At 33.9% G+C, this 26,682-nt stretch overlaps 1 protein-coding gene and 1 long non-coding RNA gene across 2 annotated transcripts in view; both read left to right on the forward strand.

Moving 5' to 3' along the window:
- The window catches only part of SNF4Agamma (SNF4/AMP-activated protein kinase gamma subunit), a 167,229-nt gene that overhangs the window by 69,350 nt on the left and 71,197 nt on the right, over positions 1 to 26,682 (forward strand). The gene's annotated exons all lie outside the window — the stretch shown is intronic.
- Positions 10,526 to 26,682, forward strand: part of LOC143202545 (uncharacterized) — a 32,524-nt gene continuing 16,367 nt past the window's right edge. The window contains exons 1-2 of the long non-coding RNA XR_013007177.1: positions 10,526 to 10,664; positions 16,331 to 16,631. This is a non-coding gene — a long non-coding RNA (uncharacterized LOC143202545). The remainder of the gene's footprint in view (positions 10,665 to 16,330; positions 16,632 to 26,682) is intronic.

The raw sequence follows: 26,682 nt of genomic DNA on the forward strand, positions 1-26,682 counted from the left end.
TATTGTGAGTAATGTTTCTTTTACAGGTGAATAAAGAAAAGAGTAAAAATGGTAAATTAGGTGTAAACGTGTTGGTAATATAATTTTTCGGGGTACTAAGGCCAATATTGTCGGATTTGCTCTGATTAGTTATAGTTTTGATTGGTTTATTTTCTTTCTTTTTCTTGCTAAAACTCGAGAATTGAAAGATGTTTGTGCCAAATAACGTCGAAAATATAACATTCGCAACAATTTCCCCGATTATTTTTGGGTGATTTTCTTTAAAACTAACAGAAGCAGCCCATGAAAGCTTATTAATTTCCACCGGGACTGATTTTTTATTTTTTTGAGTTTATTAATCTTAGTGTGGTTTTCAGTCAGTTTTTGTTGATGTCTGACATATTTGATTGACGTACCGTTATTTAATCAAGAATTTTACCCTGTACCAATATAATATTGCTATTTTTTTTAATTGAAAGCTTGACTGATGATGGGAACTGAGTACGATAAGTTTACAAGCTTGATGAATGAACAAAACATTTCATTTTAACTTTTTTTTGATATTAATTACATCTTACAGTAATGCTTAGTAAAAGGTTAATTTATTAATCAATTTATTACTGCTGTTCTGTTATACTTGCATTGATACACAACACAAGCAATGCGGGTATGGGTTTAGTACGTCAGTATCCAAAATGAAAATAAAACTAAATTACTTAAGCTAATGTTAAAAATCCACTTATACACTAAAGAAGTTCGTGTGGTTTGGTTTGCTTCAATCTTCTGATTTCCTGCGTGTTGTCCAGTAGCTGTGTTGCTTCCACATTGCTATGATTCAGCAACCTTATTTCATATTTTAAGACGAAATGCAACTCCATGGCTCAAACTTGACTTTGTGATTGACTGATGAACCAATCTCTTTGATTTTAGGACAAGTTGAGAGTATCTTCCGACTAACCAGTACAGTTGCTTGAGTTTACGTCTAATCTGCTTTGCTTTTTGTCTAGCATGATGTTTCCAATTTAACCTACCATCGAGATGTGTGCCGAGGTAGTTAGCTGATTCAGCTTGAGGAATCAGACAAAAAAATTATATCGATGAAAAGGTTTTTGTAAATTTTCGCCCTGTAGGCTGTATGTGTTAAATTAGTTCTTGATATGTCTTTTTTGCTATTAATAACATCCAAATTAAAGACAAATTAGTGACAACTTACAAATTACTATAAAATAATTTTCATCTTTTGCTTCTGTGTTCATTAAAATGATACCAGATTACCAGATCATCGTTTTCAAAATGATTAATTGTGACACTATCTGTTTTAAAAAGCGCTATCCCCTTTTTTTTAAATTTATTGTTAGGAATGGAAATACGTCCACCTCTTTTGAACGTCAGTCCTAATTTCGAACAAAAGAGCACGGCGGCTGGCTCAAAGTTCGACGTTTTATTACATTTTTTCTCCCATCTCCCATTGACAACTAAATTGGGGCGTATTTTCAATTTTAATCAATCGACGAGGCCGTAGCTAGGATCGTGCTAATTACCAGTCCGTTTTCACTCCAATGGCGACCTGTTCAAGCTCGGGCCTCTGCGGTGGCTGTAATAAATCTCCGCTCTTGTTCGAGAACGTTTTCGTAGGTATCTTGGATAATTTATACCTAGTGACCCTCGCAATACTAATCCTTATTTCTTTAGATCGTCGGAAATTGTCTGTGAGATAAAATTTGTGTTTGACTTATATAAGATGATACCTCAACAGCAATCTTTAGCAAAGCTCATTAGTGTTTGTTACTTTCACGATAGTTGGACTTAAGTTCACTGATCACTAGCACCATTAAACCTAGATATTCATTTCGAGATTATTAGATATTCTAAGGTTTTTTGGGATTTCTTTCTTGGACAGTATTTTTTTCTTGCTTGATGCACATGGCACATATTACAATTAGTTATTAACTATTTCAGGCCTAAACTTAATGAGCATTCTATGAATGTGCTCGTAGTGGCGTACACCACATAATTTTAAAACACGTACATTTTACCCATAACCATATTAGTTCAAAAGGTTTTTGTCTCTTCAATCTCTGGGTGTGTCCATTGTTGTCCTGCAGTTCTTTGATCGACTGCAGATTAACCCGAGCAAAATCAGTCAATTCTATTCCACCGTAAGAAGGAGTTCTGCGCTTATGGCGTCTAAATCGAAAAAGACCCTGTCCCCTGGCCTCAGGAGGTATCATCTCGGTCTCCAGTTCGACCGCAGGTTCCAATGGTCCATGTGCATCCTACTATTTCCACTCCTCTGCAGAAGATGCAAACTTCTAATCCTCCAGAAAGCAAATCTGTATAAGACGTTAGTCCGTCCAGTCTGCCTCTTCGGCGCACAGGTGTGGTACAGGTACGTCTCTGAAAGACTACTTACACTACTTCAAGTGTTAAAGTCTAAAAAAGTCCGCGTTACTCAATACCCCACGGTTTATACAGAACGTGAACACTGAACTCGAATCAGGCATCCCGTTCGTGAAAAGTGTCATACTCAGGGACAGTAAAATTCTCCCTAGACGCCTTAGAACACTATAACAACTTGGTCAAAACCCTACCCATCCACAAACCTCAGTAGCTAAACCAACTACGATAGTCCCAGTCGTACCCCAGGGTCTCTGTCACTCGCAAAACATCTCTATCCCGAACCTAAGGAAGATCAGTAAAAGACTATTTGGTTCTAGCTGGTTAATCTAGAATTAGAAACAAAAAAAAACAGTTCTTTGACGTTTGTGTGTTTAATTTGTTCACTGACCGTTAGTACCATCGGCTCTTTGTGGTAGTTCTGTTCATTTCTTTTTAACATGCCGAACATGATGCTTTAACATGCTGAATTGTAAGAATACAAAGATATTTCTTGTATTAAGATAAAAATTGAGGTCCCCCTCTTAGTAGAGCTGTCGAAAGTGCCAAATGAATGAACTTATGAAACATGTAGGGTTTACATGAAAACTTCTATTCTACTTGTATAAATGCGCATGTTGCTATTAAGTTAAGATAAAAACATGATGATAATCGTGCAAGAAGTAGCACTACCCAAAAAACCTAGTCACAGTTTCTTTAAATAATATCTAAGTATCATTTTCATTCAGTACTCATCCATAGTATATTAAGAATTTCTGGATTAGCAGTATTTATGAATTTTATTTTAAAAGCTTAATGTACATATGTATATCATCTATATCTTGTGTTTATATACAATGAAATACACTATATTCAATCTTACGGCTTGACTAAACACGCAACAGTTTTTAGAACAACCAGAGCTTTTTTTTTAATATATACCTCCCTAGACTGGGAGCTTACAATAAAATGATTATTTGTGGCTATCGATTGTTCCTTAGTCCGCCAGTTTGCTTTTGATGATATTCAACTTTTGGTGTGTTTAACTTTCAATAATCCCCAGTTGAGCAACTGAATTAATGCAATCCTCTTTTGCTTGCCATACATCCTGAAGTACAAGCTTCTGTCCAAATTCAGTATCAATTGTAGTCGATTGTGATCGACTGTGTGATTGTATCGAGTGATCCCCATTGATGGTTTCAACCAGTATTGACATGTTGAAATCGATGAAGCATAGTTACCACAAGCTTCACACGGCATTCGATGACCTTCATCCGCCTTTTTCCTCTAATTGAAGCATAAAGGTAAAACTTCCCGCGATTTACTTCATACAATTCAGACATTTTCAATGCAGTGAAAATATGTTTTGTTTTGTTGTATAAATATACCCGAAGAAATTCAATACACAGTAACACCACCTGTTGTAAATCCTTTAAAATCAATTTATAACCTGATAACTTCGATAAAATAATAACATACTTCCAAAATTGACGGGATCAGGTTTTGTCGAAGGAAATGCGACTTTTCGGAAATATGGCAACGCGCGGCGCACCCGCCATCTCTCCACAAACGTCGGGCCGTTCAGTGGGACACAAAGGGCCGACCTTGAACGTTTTGAACGTGGCCCGAGAAGCGAACAGCCGCCGCGGAGGAGAAGCGATTTAGCACGACCGTGAACACATAGAATAATTAAATTTTGAGCCACGTGTAATATTATATTGCCCAGAAAGACAGTGTATATTTATGCGACATGGACGCCGTCTTCGACTAACGCGAATTCAAATTAAGGGAGCCGTCGTAAATATTCAGGATGTATTTGTTTCCTCGGCGTTGTCGAAATCAATAAACAAGAGCATATATCCTCAAAAAAATATGATTATGGTAATGGTAAATAGGTTGGGAAGGAAGAACATTTTGATGGCGTGAGATTAACCGGACTTGGTTTCTTGAAAAATTGTTTCTTTTGCATTTTTGATACTTGATGATTTGATGACTAACTGATGTTAATTCTTCTCTAAATCATATTAAATATATGTTTCAAAAATTATTATTCTCGGAGATGTAGGGGTTTTAGTGACGTGGCATCTGAAAACCAAACTTTATACATTTTTTTAACACGATATCTCAAGTTCTACTAAACCGATTTATTTGAAATTAGTGTGAGCCTTGCCAACACATTATTTTATCGTATCAAAGTAAAAAAAAAATGTTTTCGCTATATTACGGCTGTTCGGAAAAACAAGAAACCATTGTTACCATTTTTTAAACGTTTTTGAATTTTTTAAAAACAGTACAAACTCAAATTCTGTTATAGTTTTACTTTGATACGATAGAAGAACGTATAGATTAGGGTGACGCCAAATTTTAATCAAATCGGTTCAGCAGAACTTGCTATGGTCTATCCAAAATAGCAGCGAACTCACGTCATCTCAATTCATGACGTCAAAACGTCGCAATATTGCCAACTTTTACTTTAAATTATATTTATATTGATTACTAGAACTACTCACTGTTTTTATACGTTTCGTAAATTTAATCTCGAATGTCACCAACATCAAGGTATGTAGACACTTTAGTCATAGTCTCTATACTAATATTTAGTGCAGCTGCAATATACTATAATAATATTTCCAATAAAAATCCCAACAGCTTAATTTTTAATTGTATCAATACTTAGTTACTTAAAAATACACTGTTCACTGTTTAAATTACCTTTTTTACTAATCTCAAGTGTTCCCTATTGAGTATTCGATGAGGTAGCCTTCTAGCCCTACATCTTAATGCCTGGAAAGTTTGAGTGAGTTAACACCCTTCTGAGAGACCCAGAATATATGATATACCACTTATATCTTATATTTTTTTCATTTACTAACTTATTAATTATTTCATTTAACACCAATCATAGATTGACAAAACTTGAACTCAGTTTTAGTATTTTTCTTGTCATAGATATTTGTCAGAATGACCATCTGCTGCTTCTAAGCTTGTGGAGGAATCAAAATAACAGAAATCCATTCCCATACAACACCCCAAATATTGAGAAATTGTACCATCATTATATTTATAACGCAGAGAGAGAAGGAATGCTTTATATCAAAGCTCGAGAAGCACAACAAAAAGACTTACTGAAAAAAACATTACTGGCCAAACATGGTTTCAAATGTTAGAGCTAAGCTAACATCTCAGTTCACACTAAAAATACAAGTGTTACAAATAACCGGCCACAGAACAATATTATTAAGCTTTGTCTGTCGTAGGATTGGTATCAAATTCTCATTAAATCACCAGGGCGTAGGTTAGACGAATTACAATGACACGGAGCAGTTAATTCATATTAAGGAGTCGAGTTCAATCCAGTGACACGTAAATAAAATGAATAATGAGCTTATATAGCTTGATATAGTTCAACGCTATGTGTCAAAAATATATTTAGTGCTGTATTACGATAACAAAACAATTACACTATTACATCAAAATATTATTAAACATATTAGTTATTATATTAGTGAAATTTAGAAGTATTTTTGCACAACTATTTTTAATTGTATATATTATTGATACTTTCCATTTTATATTATTGAACATCATTAACAGAATAATTGTCTGGTAATTATATAGTGGGACTTGATACCATCGAAAGATGGAAAGCAGCCAATGAAATACTTTGTCTGTACTTTGTTTGGAAACATTCATTCGAAAATGTTTAAATGTTAGATTTGTTCTTGCATGTTTTTTCTTGCAAACTTACTATATTATCTGGTGGTTATTACTTGTTGAAATAAATGTTCTTGATGTTCTGTTCAATTTTGAGCCTTGGCTAAAGTGTTGTTGGGCTCCATCTGACGTTTCTTTGATATCTATTTGTTTTATTAGCGTTGAGAACTAGGGATTGAAAACAGTCGATAGTCGCAAAACAGTCGATAGTCAAAAAACTAGCGATTGAAAATAGTAATTACTATTTCAGTCATATGCACGGTTCGAGTATTTTTATCAGCTCGTGATATCGGACGAAGATGTACGAAGCCTTTTCTATATAAATTGTGAGAGAGGAAAGGACGGAGATAATTGCTTGAGGCAGTTAATTTTATGTGTGATAATATTTAACAACGGTTGTATAAGGGAGACGGAGATGTACATATTCCTTCACGTACTAACTTTAAAATAGAAAAGGAAAAAAGTAATTACTGAATACTGAATAATGATATGCCTAATTATACAAGAAAAAACTAATTCATGACATAATTAGAAATGACCGCACAATAACTACTAGAAATTTTTTTAAATAAAGTTTTATTTATTATTGAACGAAAATATTTTTTAACAAAAATCGAGAGACTAATCGAAATATTACCTATTATTACCATAAGAACAGTCAAAAGTATTTTACTATTTATCATTCACAATCTTAATCGTTTTACCCTATTACATTAACAATCTTGAAAAATATCGTTCCAAAATGCTGCCCTATTAATATACAATATATTGTTAGCAAAGCAAACTACCAATAAAATCACAAAACTGTATATATTACATTTAAATTTATGTAAGCATAAATTGGGTACATTTTTGTCAAGGTCGCGGCTAAAACGACAGAGCCAGGCCGTTAAAAATCAGTCGAATGAAACTAGTAGAACCAAAAATAGTAACTAAAAGTACACGACTGAAACAGTCGATAGTAAATAGTAGTAAAATCAGTCGAACCAAAAATAGCGACTGAAACAGTCGATAGTAAAAAGTAGCCAATTACTAAACAGTCGATAGTCGATTTCAATCGATAGTTCCCAAGACTAGTTCTTATTATTTATTCTAGTAGTAAGACTAATAAAGATAAAATCATGTATTATATGTATATGTATAAAATCAGTATATCATGTAAAATCATAAAATCATGTATTAATCATTAATGAAATTAAAATCCAGAGATCCAATACATCTTTCCTAGGCGTCCGTGTTGCTTACATTACTACTGTTTGATGTGGGTGATCTCGATCAATAATCACTTCCTATACTTATATAATTTATATGTATTGGAAATAGTTTCAAAAGTATGTCCTCTGTTTCAATACAAATAATCTGATGAATGAATATGTCACATTTTTGTCAGTTATTAGCACTGTATTAGCGTTATATGAGAAATTCGAGAGAGATTCCTTATTTACGGTGTTAACATTTAATTTTTCTATGAATTTTCTTAATGTTATGTTATTTTTTCAAGTGGATAATTAAGTTGACGAAGATTTCTTAGTAAATTTTAACTTAAATATGAAATTTCAAGTATCCATTTGAAGATAATGCTCTTTTAGGGTAAATGATGAGGCTTGGTGAATGGAGGTAAAACGAAATGAAACAGTGGTGTTTACATTATGTGACCGTTATTTATTGAAGTAATATAAAAATGTAAAAATACAAATTATAAAACGGATGGCAGCGGTGTTACCTGGTGACGATGCTTGGGCAGTCGATGGTGGCACGTCCAAACCAAACGATGGTAGAGTACTGAATCCATGGAAATACCCTTCAGTAACATTCTAGATAAACGTCTCGGGGTTGCCACCTATTCGTTATCAGGTTCTAGTTGGCGCTGCTGGCACCCCGCCCGTGTTCAACATCTGGGATTATATTTCTGGGTATTTTGAAGCGTGAGAAAAATCAGATGTATCTAGACCTAGCGAATAAGCTGCATTATTACATTCTTTCATTTAATTACTAGATGGTTTTTAGAATATTGTGAACTTGTTGTCTTTCTTCTAGAAAATTTTATATGTTTTCTTCGTGTTTTTGCAACCAGTTAGCTTAAATTGTTATAATAATAATCTTAGTTTATTGTTTTGCCACTTGGGACTAATAAAATTCATTTCGAAACACCTTTTGTACTACTTAGTGAGGTAGGTGTGTTATGTTTATTGTAAATTCAATATATATTATACCCTTGACTTGTCTGAGGTATTTCTGCTACTTCTGTCTTACTTGTCTCTCTTTAGTCGTACACAATTAGTTAAGGTTGGTCTGTAAATTGCTTTGTACACTTCCAATTTTAGTTTTGGTTGATATTTCCTCTTTATTAATTAATTTGATATTTATAAATTCATGGTTTTTCTGATTTTAGCATTCGCTTATATTTTCTGGCTTCTAGAAGTTTCGATTTTTATATTTTTTACATCCTCATTTTACATAATTATTAGTCCTAGCTCAATCATCACCATTTGAGTAGGATTTTCTGTAGATGTTCTGATCTATCAGTTATATTAGTTATTACATCCTACGCAAAAGCTCCTATCCACATTTATATCTTTTCCGCATTTTTATACGGTGTATTTAGTCCAGTTCTGTCAGTAAAGAGGGCAGTACTTTGCTCTTTGGCTTAGTCCTGCTTGGGTTTTGAGCGTTTTTGAGTTCATGTTGTTAATGAAGGCGGATAATTAAAATAATAACGACCCAATTTTGTGTTATGAATCAAGGGGACACGAGAAGAAATAAGAAACATGGCGAAGCTTCATCGTCTTCCTCACAGATACGAGATAAATTGAAATGCTTGCTGGGTTCGTAATTTTCAGGTCTTTTAAGCCCTAGAGAAAGTTCTTTCGCCAATTCTGCTCTTAATGTGGCGGTTTTCGTAATTGCGGAGCATAAAAAAGCATAGCACGATCAACAGGTTGAATTTTGACGGCTTATATTTCGGAAATTATACTAGATAAAGTGAAATTCTTGTTAGGTCCGTAATTACTTTCCGTAATTATTTACCTTCTCTTAATGTAGCGGATTTAGGTATTGTGCTGAGCGACAAAATTCAACAGAGTCACAGGAATGTATTTTGGCGGCCTATATTTCGGAAACTATACGAGAGCTTGTCAGATTCGTAACTGGCGGCCCTTATATGCCCTAGGGTAAGTCTTTCTGCCAATCCATCAGTTAGGATGGTGATTTTAGTTAATATGGAGCCTAAGAAAGCGTACCAGAGTCACAGAATGTATTTTGGGAGAGGTGAAGAAGTTTTTGACTAAAATATATTAACCAGAAATATAATCCTAGATGTTGAACACGGGCGGGGTGCCAACTGGAACCCGACAACGAATAGCTGGCGGCAACCCCGAGACGTTTATCTGGGATGTTCTTGAAGGGTATTTCGGTCATTCAGTGCTCAACTCTCGTTTGGTTTAGACGTGCCACGATCGACTGCCCAAGCCTCGTCAACAGATAACTCCGCTGCCATCCTTTTTATCATTTGTATTTTTCACATTTTTTTATATTGTCAATAAATAACGGTCACATCATGTAAACACCACTGTTTCATTTCGTTTTACCTCCATTCACCGAGCCACATCATTTACCCTAAATATATATATATATATATATATATATATATATATATATATATATATATATATATATATATATATATATATATGATATATTTATTATATATTATATATGATATATTTAATATCATATATCATAGTAATAAATAACAAATTAATGTATTGTGTACTTGTGACAATATCAACAAAGAATAATCACATTCTGGGTTAGGGATATCAGCCGTGGATAAAATTTATTAGGGATTTTTTAAAAAAATATCGAAATATCGACGAACAAAGAATGTCGATACTTATTTTTCACAAATCCATTTCTTCACTCTCACCCTAATTTTCTACATGACCGGAGAGAAATATCGCAAAACAAAAGTTCGATATTTTATTTACATTTAACGAGACTTTCTTTAAAAAATATCGATATCTTTTCGGCACTCCTACTCTAGATACCTAATACCTAACCATATCCTACTAGAAAGCGTATCGCGTATAGTAGAGGCGGCGGCAACGTCGCTCGAGTTTTCCCTTTTAGCAAAAAGGCCGTAGCCAAGCCGTGCATTGTCGTCAAACCAGTCGATCTTTGCGCTAGGTTCTGGTCGGCGGTATCGCTTTGCTTTTCTTATCTAAATATAACCTACATTAATACTAATTTTAACCCACTTGTTCGGGCTCTTCAGTGAGACACGTGCGTTATTGGTTGCACCGATTACCGACAGTGTGACGGGGAAACAAGTGCAGTTGTGAGTGTATCGCCGCAAAAGTGGGAGGATCGACGGTGGGGTTATAGGTTGGGGGAAGCCAGTATACGTGATAGCTATCTCGTATATAATAAACAATCGTTGGACTTCGCCGGTCTCTTGTTGTTTTTTGTTTTATTGTCTTTGCATCAGTATACATACTCCAAGGTATCATATCATCGTCTCTTATTGAAAATCGCGGACTTTTTTGCTTTAAGAAACAAAAAAAAGCAGATTTTATTTTACCACAGTAATGAAGAAGGTTTGTTATCATTGTTTTGTTCTACATATGACGAGTGTATTAATATACAGTGTGATAATGAGCTATATATATCCAGACGATTATAATCGTATACTGACAGACAATGGCTGAGTAATGAGCAAAATCCATCGCGTCTATTATTTAGAGTAAAATCCATCACGACTCCAAGATGTATAACACGACATTACGCTGAAAAAACTAAATTAGTTTTTAAATATTGCGAAAAATCGTTTTATGATCAACTAATGAGAAGAGGATATCTTTATTATTATTAAAAGTCGCAAAACACCAGAATATGGTTGGTTTTAAAACAGGCTAAAAGCAGAAAAAAAGCAATTTATGAATGTTACAATTTCTAAATAATATTTTTGAAAGAAATAAGCGTATAATCAAACATATAGTCTGTTCAAATTTATTTTGCACATACGTCAGTTCAATTTGTGACTTCGTAATGTTGCTGCATCAACTCTGAGTTTTAGTTCAGTTTGTCTTTGACATACAACATTCTAATCCAAATAAGATAATTGAACAAAAACGTTATAAAATATAATTTATTTTAACACTATGGTATGTTTAAAAACTACAGTTAATTTTACAGCTACAATAGTTTATAGGTCAGAGTTATAACCTCCTATCACTATTGCTTTCAAGAATTTTGCATACGTTTGACAACCGGACGACTTTGACAGACTCATTCGTTTAGGCGTTCGAACTAATCAGACAGCATTATGTCTCTTTTTAACTAGAATGAGAAGGAAACTATTGTCTGATTATGAAACGAATTTACAAATTGCAGCAGACAATACATTAAACATCTTGATGACCTATGTACAAAGACATTTTGAATAGACTATACATATGCAATAAGGATTGCTTTTAACGGGCCAAAAACTGATATCAAAGGTTGTACCAGGTGTGTCTGTAATTTCTTTCAGTTTTTCTCGCTAAAAAATGCCTTTTTTACGGACAGTTGAAATTTGTTTCTCCAAAGTATTGGTCATTTGATTGTATACATTTTACCATTCGCTTAAAACGTCTATGGATGTCATTCCAAAGGAACAGTTTCTTCTTTGAGCTAAACCATTCGTCGAGTTATTTTTTAACTTCTTCGAAATCCACGAAGTGCTGCCCTACAAGAGCATGACCCCGCTGATGCAAAAATGTGATAGCTTGGTGGAGCCAGGTCTGGGGAGTACGGTGGATGAGATAACACATCCCATCCAAGTGATTTAAACACTTTGACTGGTTTTCTTGCATGAGAGGACGCGCTATCATGCTAAAAAATCAACTCATCATGTTTTTGAGCATGTTATATAGATGTTTTCGATCAATGCACAGTTCAAATTGATTGTTGTCGGTACAGGTCTAGGTTTTAACACTTCATAATATACGACACCACGCTGGTTTCGCCAAACAAAGAGCATGTCTTTCAAGCAGCCAAGTCGATTCTCTACTTGATAACCATGATTTTTTCGCTTGGGATTTCTGAAGTAAAGCTATTTTTCGTCATCCGTTATTATTGCATGCATAAATGACTTCCTTTCACAATTTTGAGGCAACATTTCATTGACGACTTATCGATTTGCTAATTATCTGTCATTCAAATCATGTGGCAACCATCTTCTTATAGCTTGTGCACAACATACGACTCAGCCTACACTCGCAAGTGTTTCTGTTGGGTCTTGATCGAATAACTGCAATTACGCATCTTCAAACGTTTTCGGCCCATCAGGGCGTTATTTGTCTTTAACGTCGAAATCACCACATTTGAATTGTCGATACGGCGGTTAGAGCGTGCTCATAATAAATCTCTATTAGCAGCAAACGATAACTTTCAGCAGCTTTTTTCTTTTCAGGCACAAAACTAGATATTTTCAAAAAATCATAAATCTATAACGCCCTTATTTTGACAGAATATAGCCAATGTAGTTTTGGTGAAACCTGTTATAAAACCCAGAAAGTAATTAACGACACATCCGGTAAATATTACTTTATATACAATTTTAAATAAGTTTGTTAAAGTAACTTATCCTTCTGTAAGGTAACTTTCAAAAAGTTCAGTGATTATTCTATGGACAACTTATCGGATCTTACTCTATCAAAACAATCATTAAAATACAATAAGGCTTTTAATGGGTCATAAATAAGATAGACGAGTGGGTTAATACTTACTGCTCATAATTTCTATATACAATTTTTAATTAACCAATTTGCTAAAACTCGACTTCATAGTGTTTATGTATAGTTAGTTAGCTGACAATAATAATTAACCAGCCTGTAATATATAATAAATATTTTTTAACATTCTATTTTTATGTTGATGCACTGTATGTGTGTTTTTTTTAATAAATTAAAGTGTTATAAATATTGGTCGTAATTTAAGAAAATAAGGATATCTTCCAGATTATTATTTGAATCTATACAAATATTATATTATATTCGCACTGACTAAAGATATAAAACAATAAAATATAAGAAACTTTCTCGAAATTTTTCTCTAAATAAATGCTTTTTAGAAACCTTCTATGTACATGATGAAACTGATATTACTAAAAGAAAGTTAACGATGTATATTCAGACATTTACCTCGTTACTAATAAAAAAATGAGATGCCTTTATCCATAAAAGGACTGTGATATTATCGAAATGTTTCGATCAAATTCGCCGTAGGAATTATGAATTCCTACGCAGAATATTAACGGATTTCGGACGTTCAGCAATTAAAGCACTTTTTGTAGAAACTATATTTGCCATATGCGTGTTAAAAAAATAATGTTTACATAGCTATATAAAAAGCTTAGTATTTTGTTTACTAACTATTGTAATTGGGTACTAAACAGATCCTATTGTTTCGGTACCAGCATATAAAGCTCCTTAAAAACGTATCATCAGTGTTATTGTATTCAATCCAAATGATTTGAAAAAATAATGTTATGAAAAACAAGTTAAATAGTAGGAATAATATTGTACGTTCTAGATTATGGAAATCATCAAATAATTCAACACGTAGTTTTATTGTCTCATTAACATAAGATGCTACTAACTAATAAAGGACTTCGAATAATCTTCACCAAATCTCTATTTTTGAAGCTTCTGCCTGTGTCATCCATCCAATATCGGAGAGATACATATAGAATTTGCCTTGAGCATTGTATTTGAATAACTTCAAGCTTATAGACTGTGACAACATTCAAGTCTTGAAGTTAGATATAATTGTAGGAATGTTCGTCGGGTCGGTCAATCGGTCGAAATGTGTGACTGCCGCTGCGATTATTTGTCAGAACACTCACTACTATTTTTGGAAGGAATTTGCACGGGAACTAAAAACACTGGTTGAATCAAAGTTGTTTATTTTAACTTACGATTGATACATGTGGTCGATGGGATAATTGACAGGATATTAGGTTAAGGTGAAGGAAGTACGGTAGCGCTGTGGAAGTGGTACTGTTACAGGGGGACGGTGATAAGAAAGAGAGCGAGACGTCGTCGTGATGGTCTTTTATACCCTGGAACTTGCATGGTACCAATCCACCGGCGTTGCCAACCTTTGTAGTTGTTGATGGTGAATTGGTGGTTTCCTAAAGGGTCGTGGCGGTCGCCACATAATGATTGACAAATCAAGGGCTCGAAATAGGCGGATAATATCAATAACTGACAATGATAATAATAAACGGATAATAGCGATAATTGTTAGCAATAATACACATGCTAGTATGAAGGGAAAGTAACACGTGCGTGGTACCCTAACACTAACAATAATGGACGTGCAATGAAATCGAGGTAAGCAGACACGCAAGATCCTGGCACTAGGGTTAGTGGGCCTATCTAGGGTGAAATCTCAAATAGATACATAAGCAACACTCTTACTAATGTGCACTTACTTCTCGAGCTCCGACTATGATGAACGTGCAATGCGTACAAAGAAAAAAGCCAAAGGCAAACACGCTAGATACGCTGCCATCAAGAACCGACAGGAACCACTTTCAGTGGAGTTTATGTAGCTATTCTTTGAATTATCAAGAATTCATAACTACATATCAGTTATTTTGGCATCAGCTTCTTATAACATAGTGATAACTTATACTCTATAGTTATGTAGGTAATTATAACAGATAAAGATAAATGGATAATATATATATATATATATATATATATATATATATATATATATATATATATATATATATATATATATGTATAATAATAAATGGAACACCATAAATCATCATAACAAAAAATGTAGTTGCTCTGAAAGTCAACAAATGAATTATTATGAAGCTCTAACGTTTTTTGCAGGTGTTAAAATATCTCATATGGTCTCCGAAAAAGTATCAACAGTGTTGCCATTCAGGGTAATTGTCTCTGTTGTTGAGTATCAGTATATCTTATTAAACACAAATGACCCAAAACAAAAAAAGGTCTGAAATATCGAATTGTGAGATGGAATTGTAAATAGCATAAATAGTCAGAACGATTTATGATTATCTTGAAATAAAAACATATTTAAAAATACTCTTTCTTATACACGTCATGCAGTACAAAACATTGAAATAATTAGCAGTCGCCTATCTCTGACCTGAGAAGCTCAGATATATTCTCTCTCTATGGTCCATAAATTAGTTTTAAAGGGTTTTGTTAATTTAAGGTTTTTTTATTCGAAGTATTGTATTGTGGATTCGAAAGCAATGGGTCCACATTTTTATTCTGTCCTCATAAGTAATACCTGCAAAAATACTATAACCATAAAGTAAATGTTCATACAGTACTAGTACCACATACTTGTACAAATAATTAAAAAATCCACATCCACCAGCTGCATAAATATGTTTTCGTCTACTTTGGCCTCTAGATTCTAATTTTGTAGTTTTCCTTATGCCTTGAGTGTTCTTTATAATAATAAAGTCTTTGTGGCCTGGTTCCCACAACTTTTATCTAAAGTAATGGGCCTTGTTAAACAGCGCTTTTTCGTGGCATATTAGCATTAGTGGCACATAGGCATATTCGTGCCAGGTTGACCAGACAAAATGTTATTAATTTCGTTAACAAGTTTCTAATGATGTTTCCATACAGTTTGGTCTTCTTCCACTTGTGTTGTAGAATTCTCCGTTAATTCATCATTTTCAGTTTGTTCATTCATCAATTCAACACTCCTAATGGTCCTGGAATAGCCTAATGGCTCTGGAACAGCCTAATGCATCTCTGCAAGTATATTAACATTTTTTCTTTGTAGCAATCGTTTCTTCATTTCTATGGTTACGTTATTTTGTAAAATTATCTTTAATTGTCTGTTTTGGTTGGAAGTCTATCGCTTTTATAGTAACTAATCTAGAAAGTGATATATCTTTACTACAATTTCAGTACCCACAAATTTAAATTAAATTAAGAATAATCGATGTTTATTCACCATCGATGAATATCTCTATCATCCGACCGATCCTCTAGCGTTGTCAACCTTAGAATCTGGCGTGGGTGTATTTGTGGTAGTCTAAAGAGCTGTAGCGGTAGCTATAGATTAATAAACAATAACACCATCAGTTGTAAATCCCTTAAAATTAATTTATAGGCTTGATAAATGATAATTTTAACGTTCATTCATCACCAAGTCGTACGATTATTATCTATCGGAACGTAACCCGACGAATTTAACGTGATCCTTCGATCCTCAGCGAGACCCTTCGCCTTTCACACACGGACGCACGTCTCCCAACGTTCAGTCTCGTGTCGAAGCTGCGGCGACAACGTCGTGCGCAACATCATCGTCGGTCTGTCGCGACCCAGGACACCGAGCGAACGCCGCCTTCAGTCAAGTGCCCATTTTTGTTTTGATCCGACCGGTCGTGCCACGTGGGTTCCTCCAGGTCTAGTGTCGGAGTGATGAGTAGTGACATGTGTTCGAGTCGGTAGTGAGTTTAGTATTGTCGTCTTTTTAATGCTCGCTGTTCATTTAACCGTCTTTCGGTGAAGTTGGTAAGTGATGTCCGGATAGTTTTTAATATTGGTCGATGTTAGAATGGCACGTATGGTCATGATACCGGTGAATATTGATGAATAGTCTGGGTTATCTTATTAATTGTGATCCTTTTACTACACCAATAAAAAATAACTACGTTTAAATTGTGTAAATATAGCTCACAATATTACTGTTTTTAAATATATTCCAAAATATTTGGGTAAATACGTTGTATATATATATATATATATATATATATATATATATTAACTTAATTTCTTCAAAGAATATATAAGCATATCTTCACAGATCCTCTGCAACCCAATACAAGTGTGTAGAGTAATTAGTGTTGTTATTACGTTATTACTTGTCTTTATATCTACTAACCCTACAAATAGTCTTTATATAGTCGCTGATAATTTTCTTTTAAGATCAAATGGTTTGATTCTTTTGAGTCTGCGTTCTGTCCTAGAGTTATCCAAAAGTTGTAATAGTTCGATGAGAATTGAGTATCTCCCAGTGTCTCCTTGCGATTCTTCTGATGTCCTGACTGCCAGTCGATCTCTGAAGGTCTCGGTATAACAGGTCAATTGAAAAGCCCCCGACCTACCATAGTAACACACATTTTTTTGGCCAAATTATTATTTTTTATACAACGTAATTCCCTTCAATGATGATACACTGATTATAGCGACCCTCCAACTTTTCTATGCCATTTTTGTAGCGTTCTTTTGAGATCTGAGAACAGGTAGAACGCTGGGGGCTATATCTGGAACATACGGTGGATGAGGAAGCAATTCGTCCAAGTCCAATTCATGGATTTTTGCCATCGTTTTCACTGACTTGTGACACGGTGCATTGTCTTGGTGAAGCAGCAATTTCTTTTTCTTCAAATGCGACCGTTTTTCGGAGATTGCGTCCTTCAAACGGTCCAATAACGGTTCGTAATAGTCGCTGTTGATGATCCTTCCTTTTTCAAGGTAGTCAATGAAAATTATTCCATGCGCATCCCAAAATTCAGACGCTATAGCCTTGCAGCCGACTGTTGCGTTTTCCCACGCTTTGGAGCGGGTTCATCGTGTCGATTGGACTTCGGAATGAAATGATGGAGCCATGTTTCATCCATTGTCACATATCGACGCAAAAACTCTGGTTTATTACGCTTGATCATCTTCAAACGCTGCTCCGAATCATCAACTCGTCGTTGTTTTTGGTCAAAAGTGAGCTCGCGTGGCACCCACTTTACACAGAGCTTTTTCATACCCAAATATTCGTGAATGATATGATGTACACGTTCAGTTGATATCTTTAGAGTGTCTGCAATTTCATTCAATTACAATTTACTGTCATTAAAAATTATTTTGTGAAATTTTTAAATGTTTTCGTCAGTAACAACCCCTCTTGGGCGTCCACTGCGTTCATCGTCTTCGGCGGTCATTTCACCACATCTAAACTTAGCGTATCAATCCTTGATGGTTGATTTTCCTGGAGCAGTGTCCGGAAACTCGGCATCAAGCCAAGTTTTTGCTTAAACTGTATTATGCAGGCTTCTTCTTGTTTCACTGTAAGCATTCTGGATGATTTTAATAGTTTAATGTGTTGTTTCGGTAACATTTTCTGTAATCTATGAATGAGATTGTCATACCAAACCTTATAAGGGCCTGCACTACACCTAAGAATATAGTTTCTTCTGTTCTTATAATGCATCTGGTAACTTATTGAATGTCCTATTTTCTCTATATAAACAAAAAATATATTTCTAAAAAAATTACTGTACTTAAACTATTTTTGTCAAATTGTTTGTTAAAAGAGCTAACAATATTATGGATCCTTCTAATCTCAACGATCTATTTTAGTAAGAATTTTGTTATGATTTTATGTATTCGCGGAAGCTGCACATTACTCATACACTACCAAAATTGATATAGTTTTAAACAATAACACATAACAATTCGTATAAAAAGCAATCATTATTTTTCCGGTCTTTTATGAGACTTTGATATGTTTTGCTTATACAAGGAATGGACAAAATAGTAGGCATACACTATATTCATTTATTAATATGACGAGGAGACACCATTTGTCTTTAAAATGGCTGAAATTCGTCGCGGAATAGATTTTTAGAGTGTCTGAATGGTTTCTAATGGGATATTCTTTTACCGAAACATCCGTCAATAGCTTCATTGATGTTGGAGGATTTACTTCCCACCCTCTGTTCTAAAACTCATCAAAATGGTTCAATTATATGGAGGACTGATGATTGTGCTGGCCAGGAAAGGTGTTTGATGATATTCTCATGCTCTCCAAACCAAGATTGAACCTCTTTGGCTGTGTGTATGGGCGAGTTATCATCCTGAAGTGCAGCAGAGTTTCGTAGTAATATGCTAGTCATATCAAGAACTTCATCATCGAGGATGTCGATATATTTATTCGTAGTAATTCGGCCAACGAATAAGAGTACCAGCTGGATTTTGGAACTATCCGTCCAATCATCAAATGTTAGGATGTTTAAACATTAAATGTTATCCAATAGGATGGATCCCTTACGAACAGTGTGGCATAGTTTTCGTCTATGAGTCCACCATGAGTGAACGTCAAGTGCCGACCGCCGTAGCGCATTGTATTTTCATTCGTTTTTTAGTGTGGAAGGGCGTTAAAAAGACGGAAATTTTTGTGCGTTTGCGAAATCAGTTCGGTAGTGAGTGCCTGAGTATGGCTGTCGTGTTTAGATGGGTCAAAGCTTTTAATGATGACTGCGAAACCGTCAAGAATGAGCCGCATGTTGCCCAAGGAATTCTTCGATACCGGCATCAAAAAACTTCCGGATAGATGGACAAAATGCGTAACTAGTGAGGGGAAATACCTAGAAGAACTGTACATTTTTTCAATAGTAAATAAACGTGTCAGAGTATTTGTCTCGATCATATTTGGACCACCTTCGTTAACACTGACATATAACCTACATGGCTTGGTATATAAACTGAACGTCACATTATTAACGCGGAAACAGTATTGCCAACATACAACAAGATGTATTATATTGCACATTGTTCATGTTACTTTGACTATCCCCTGTATATAAAGAATAAATATCGGTTAGAAAACGTATGGGGTTTAAAACGAATACTTTCATTGTACTTAACTATTTTATTTTATTAAAAAAGAAGAACAACTGTATTGACAATACGGTCCCTCCAATATTATTTTAATATAAACGAAACTCTTCATACGCTAGACACCAACATATTTAAACAAAACCAAAACCCAAACCTTATGATTTTGACATACCTGTATTAATTAAATTCTTAACGTTTTTTTGTTCGATTTTTTAAAAGTAATCTAAGCATTTATATTCCAACGACATTCTTCACGGTTTTCCTTCTACCATCCGTTTATATTCAAGAGGGTCGTTCTTAACAGATGTAAAACTGTCTAGAATCCCTGATGATCCTTTTTGTCTAATATATCATCTCCTGTCGAGTCTCTTTTCTCTTTTCGACCTTTTGTTTCGTTGGTTTCTTATCGAAATTAGCTTTTTAATTAAAAATAATACAGATAGATATATTTTTGTTGGAATTTCACAATATTTACGATATGCTTAACAGTGTTTTAATCTAATTTGAACCTAATAATTAATAGATAAGTGTTCTCCGGGTATTGTAGATACTTTGTTTGGTACTAATTTACGTGTCGTAGTTGAGATATCCATAAAAAACGATGTTTTGTTCCGTAAACCAGAATTGGTTCCTTGAATTTGATTTTCAACTGGCCCCAAAAGTTACAATAATAATCAGGATGTATTCTTTTATCAGTTTGTAGGCGCTGAAAGCCATAGTTTGCTCAAAGTTATGGTCTGTGTCTAGTGCGATCAGATTGGTGGACTATATTATGAACTGCCGAAGCCGTCATACTGATCCCTACCAACAACAAATGATCAATTTCATCTGTACTTTGATAGAAACACGTTCACAATACGCCCAAAGACATGATAAGATGTCTCATACAGCAAAAACAGTCAAATAACTGTTACAATCTCTTGGATGGGAATTTTAACCACACCCGACTATTATTTTTGGATCGATGGGGAACGCACTTGCAGAGGACCACTTGGCTGGTTTCGAAAAAGTTTAAAAAATGACATGTATGGTTTAGCTCAAAAAAGAAAATGTTCTTTTGAATTATCTATATATTTGTAGATTTTGTTGACTTGTACTTTTTCTATAGTCTTAGGCAGAGATATATCTTTTGCCATGATTGCTGTGTCGTCAGCAAATCTTCCAAGTACTTTTTTGTTGGGATATAAGCATTATAGAGCGGATAAGGGAGTGGTCTCAACATTGACGTTATCCCTTGAAACCCAACTCATATCGATATTATTTCAAAAAACAAATTAAAAATATTTCTTAAACTTGTTAAAAAACGTTTCAATTGTATTTAATAAACCTGTTCAGTACATTTTGGTGGTTACTTTTAAGGGCTCATTGAATACTACACTATTTTTTAAATGTTTAAAGGATATTATTACTTTTTGGACCGATATGTCAATATTTTTATTTTCATTACAATTTTTTTTGATAACATCTTTATTAGATACGCTTACTACAAATTAATTTATTACTACATTTCATTTGTACTTATTAATTAATTAATATTAATTCGCAAGCAAGACGAGTTCGAGGTAAATACATCAATATTTATTCCTCAATTATAAAATTATAATAAGGCCTATAGTTTAGACTAAAAGTTTACACTAAAGCTATAGTAATACACTTTATATAAGTTCGAATGGCTTAGTTCACTTCAATCTGCTGACATCCTGCGCGCTGTCCAGCAGTTGTATGCTTCCACGTTAGTGTGATTTAATAATCTTCTTTCGTGTTTCAAGGCGAAATCTTGGAAAACTTCGCAAATCCATTTCATTTCCAGGTCATCGCACAGTTCTTCGTCGGTTACGCAGCGATAGGCGTTGGTAATCAATCGGAGAACCTTGTTTTGACAGCGTTGGATGACTAGTTGATATGAATTTTTAGTGTAACCCCATATTTGCACCCCATATTTGCACCCCATAGGTCCAAATTGGCTTTATAATTGTATTATAGATCAACCTCTTTGATTTTAGATCAAGTTGAGAGCATCTTCCGACTAACCAGTATAGTGGTTTTATTTTGGTTCTATTGTGTTTTGCTTTTTATCTAACATGATGTTTCCAATTTAATCTACCGTCAAGATGGATTCCGAGGTATTTAGCTGGCTTAGAATTATCGATATATTTTTTGTAAATATCGACATTTTTCCTGGTTGTTGCAAAGAAAAATCGATATTTCGAGATATGGATCTTTTTCTGAATGAGAGGGGTAAAGAAAGCACCAATATCACAGCAAAAAATATATTTGATTCGTAGCAATTAACATTGGGAAACGTTTTAAAATATCAACAACCGGATAATTCGACAAAATATATAAAATCGTGACCTCGAAATGCCGTAAAACTTACTGTGGAAATAATCGGTCCTGTTTGCGATTAAAACATTTTTTTCGTCTCGTACCTCGCCAAATTGGTTGAATTTATTACGTCTCCTATCCCCTTATAAGAAGTTGCCATTACCTTCGGTATAGCGCACGTTTCTTGTTATTGAGTCATTTCGGATTATTGGATGGAGTCAATTAACAAACAACACCTCGAAAATTAATTAAATTTTGTCTTGGAGTGGTATTGATCCTGTTCAGAAATAACTTTAAGTTATGTATACATATTTCCATATATTTTTTCTTCATTTATTATGGTATTATATCAATAACAGCGCCAAAACGATATTCTGTGAGAGTTAAACTCGGATATTCAAAACGATGGGAGATATTCATTTAATCTTGTGACCTTGAATAAGTTTTTGTCACCGTAGTCTCTCATGTTGGAGTACAAAATCATCATTAAGATAATATCAGCATATGGCATTCAACTGTGAAGCAATTATCAGCACAGTCGTGAAAATTGATGATTTTTAGTCACTTTTTGAGGTTTTTGTTGCCATTCTTGTTCAGATAATGGTATCTATATACAGATATTATAAAATTTTGCGTTGAACCGAATGGTACATAACGAATTTTATACATTAATTTTTAAATTATACAATGATAACTCATGATAAAAATTAGTGGATTTGTGTTTCTCTTAAATATTGTAAGAACTATAAATCCTAGAGCAACATAACATAGATTGTCGTTTCTTTCGCATCAAAATACATGTATTCTGAGAGAGATTCATCTTTTTCCAAGAGGTAAAAAAAATTAGCACTTTTTCCATATATATAGTCGTGAAAAGTTGCGATTTTTGGTCATTTTCAGGTTTTTTTGTGTCATTTCCGTTCAGATAATCGCAGTTTACTGAAAATTCCAGGTGTTATAAAGAAATTTACGCTGAATCGAATGGTGGTATAATAAATTTCATACAGCTGCTAGTTTGAGAGTTATGGAATGAAAACAGTATTTTCAAAAAACAAGTGGACTTCTGTTTATGTCACATATCATAAAAAATATTAATTCTACACCAGTATAATAAGGATATTCGTTTATTTCGCCTCAAAATACATGTATTCTGAGAGAGATTCATCTTTTTCCAAGAGGTAAAAAAAATTAGCACTTTTTCCATATATATAGTCGTGAAAAGTTGCGATTTTTGGTCATTTTCAGGTTTTTTTGTGTCTTTTCCGTTCAGATAATCGCAGTTTATTGAAAATTCCAGGTGTTATAAAGAAATTTACGCTGAATCGAATGGTGGTATAATAAATTTCATACAGCTGCTTGTTTGTGAGTTGTGGAATGAAAACAGTATTTTCAAAAAACAAGTGGACTTCTGTTTATGTCACATATCATAAAAAATATTAATTCTACAGCAGTATAATAAGGATATTCGTTTATTTCGCCTCAAAATACATGTATTCTGAGAGTTTCATCTTTTTCCAAGAGGTAAAAAAAATGAGCACTTTTTCCATATATATAGTCGTGAAAAGTTGCGATTTTTGGTCATTTTCAGGTTTTTTTGTGTCATTTCCGTTCAGATAATCGCAGTTTACTGAAAATTCCAGGTGTTATAAAGAAATTTACGCTGAATCGAATGGTGGTATAATAAATTTCATACAGCTGCTAGTTTGAGAGTTATGGAATGAAAACAGTATTTTCAAAAAACAAGTGGACTTCTGTTTATGTCACATATCATAAAAAATATTAATTCTACAGCAGTATAATAAGGATATTCGTTTATTTCGCCTCAAAATACATGTATTCTGAGAGAGATTCATCTTTTTCCAAGAGGTAAAAAAAATTAGCACTTTTTCCATATGTATAGTCGTGAAAAGTTGCGATTTTTGGTCATTTTCAGGTTTTTTTGTGTCATTTCCGTTCAGATAATCGCAGGTTAATGAAAATTCCAGGTGTTATAAAGAAATTTACGCTGAATCGAATGGTGGTATAATAAATTTCATACACCTGCTAGTTTGTGAGTTATATAATGAAATCGGTATTTTCAAAAAACAAGTGGACTTCTGTTTATGTCACATATCATAAAAAATATTAATTCTACAGCAGTATAATAAGGATATTCGTTTATTTCGCCTCAAAATACATGTATTCTGAGAGTTATATCTTTTTCCAAGAGGTAAAAAAAATTAGCACTTTTTCCATATATATAGTCGTGAAAAGTTGCGATTTTTGGTCATTTTCAGGTTTTTTGTGTCATTTCCGTTCAGATAATCGCAGGTTAATGAAAATTCCAGGTGTTATAAAGAAATTTACGCTGAATCGAATGGTGGTATAATAAATTTCATACAGCTGCTTGTTTGTGAGTTGTGGAATGAAAACGGTATTTTCAAAAAACAAGTGGACTTCTGTTTATGTCACATATCATAAAAAATATTAATTCTACACCAGTATAATAAGGATATTCGTTTATTTCGCCTCAAAATACATGTATTCTGAGAGTTATATCTTTTTCCAAGAGGTAAAAAAAATTAGCACTTTTTCCATATATATATATAGTCGTGAAAAGTTGCGATTTTTGGCCATTTTCAGGTTTTTTTGTGTCATTTCCGTTCAGATAATCGCAGTTTATTGAAAATTCCATGTTATAACACAAGAAATTTACGCTGAATCGGATGGTGGTTAATGTTTTCTCTCAGGTTAATATCTTCCGCTCTTTCCTTATAAAAAATATTTGTAAATATTTGAAAAATCTCAAGTAAGCTTTTTTAAAGTTTTTTTTGTCAAACCTTTTTCTGACAATAACGAACACAACAAAAATAAAGAATTATTCAATTTACCGTGGGGTTTCTGGATTTTTTGGCCATTCATTTTTATTTATATATGTATATAATTTTATCATCAAACCTATCTATATATGTTTTGAGGATCTTGAAAGTTGTATGGAGTTAGTAACTTCACAACCCTACTTTTTTATATCCATTTATGAACGCGATTCGCACTCACGACTACCGAAACATTTGGAATACTTCTTCTCGTCTCCTTCGATGGCCTGTCGAAATAAAATTAGACAAATTTAATCTAGCATTTATGACTAAAAATAAAAGATATTATATAAACCATTATTTATAGAAATGATGTTTATATACAAAGTCCTTGGATGGTAGAAAAGGTGTTTCCTATTTTAAAAATCGCAAAAAAGACCAGGAATACAATAAATCAAAAACCCTTAATATAATCAGTTCTAACTTACATTATTTTATTAATAATCGATTCTTAAAAAAGGTAGATAATCTTAGATATTATTTAAATATATGGTAAACACTTCTGGTTGCCAATTTAGGATTCTCAATGCCAAGCAATGACTATTTCCACCATAACTACATCGTATATTATTTGCAGGAAACCTTAAAACGATTCTGGTTAAAACAAAAATCGTTTTAACTATAATAACGTAATATTTTTATTCGAGATTGCCTTGGTAATTCCATGGAATCGACGTGGTTATGTCGAAACTCGAACGAAGGTATACGCTTCTGTGAGCTAAGAGAATCGCAAGCTAATCATGTTGAATCCGTGGAAAAACAGAAGTTCTTGAGAGAGACTGTGATCGTTTAATGTTAAAGGTGAATGAATGAATTTATTGCTAATAATTTATTGGGAATTTTATATATAATTATAAGAAATAATTCGATTGATTTTGTTGTACGAGGGTGGTTCAAATATGATGGAGACAAACGCTGTAGATGGCGAGAATGTATGTTTTGAAGGTCGTGACTTGAGTATGTGATAGCTGGGTCCCTTACGAACAGTGTGACATAGTTTTCGTAGAGAGCGCATGTATCACGCGCGTGCTACGACCATGAGTAACAATTTCATTCAGCTCTAGCGCCACATAATGCGCTACACCTTGCTGATTTCATGTATATTCAACTTAAATGTCGATGTGGATGGCTCTTCTGGACCCACCCATGACTTTATTCCGATTGGGATTGTTGCAGTAGTTTCACTTTTCATCAATAGTCGTAATACGCTCTTCTTTTTACTTGTCAATCAGTGAAATCGTGACATTGAAACTGTTCGAAATATTATTTTCAACAATTTCGTATAGTAGCCATTCCTCTTCATATGGATCTTTCCCATCACCTTAAACCTCATAAAACAACTGACAACTAAACTGTCCAAATTTTCGTTGAATGTTTAAACTCTTGAGTTTGAGTGATTTTTCATTGACATCAAAAACACCACTTTCAAATCCATATCCACCATAAGTTTCAAAAATTATTTGATGGGCTTCATTACCGGTAGTTTAAATCAAATAACAAAAGTAATGAATGTCGAACATTCAACCTTACTGCACACTATATTGAATAACTTAATAATATAACGTGGGGCAAAAGTTCCGCTACCATGTTCGTACACGAGAGCCACATTTTCAGCGTTACGAGACGTCCCTTGTCTTCCAGAACGAGGCCCGTCTGCTATCGTACCGTACTGTCGAAAATTCGCATGTAAAAGATAAGTTGTGGTTTTGTGAGGCACTGGACGATTAGGATATTTTGACGCAATCTTCGAGTGGCAATAATGGAACGATTAT

Source organism: Rhynchophorus ferrugineus, unplaced genomic scaffold (genome assembly GCF_030347505.1).
Source record: "Rhynchophorus ferrugineus isolate W39M unplaced genomic scaffold, kcgeb_rfMv2 rfM9, whole genome shotgun sequence".
Taxonomy (NCBI): Eukaryota; Metazoa; Arthropoda; class Insecta; order Coleoptera; family Curculionidae; genus Rhynchophorus; species Rhynchophorus ferrugineus.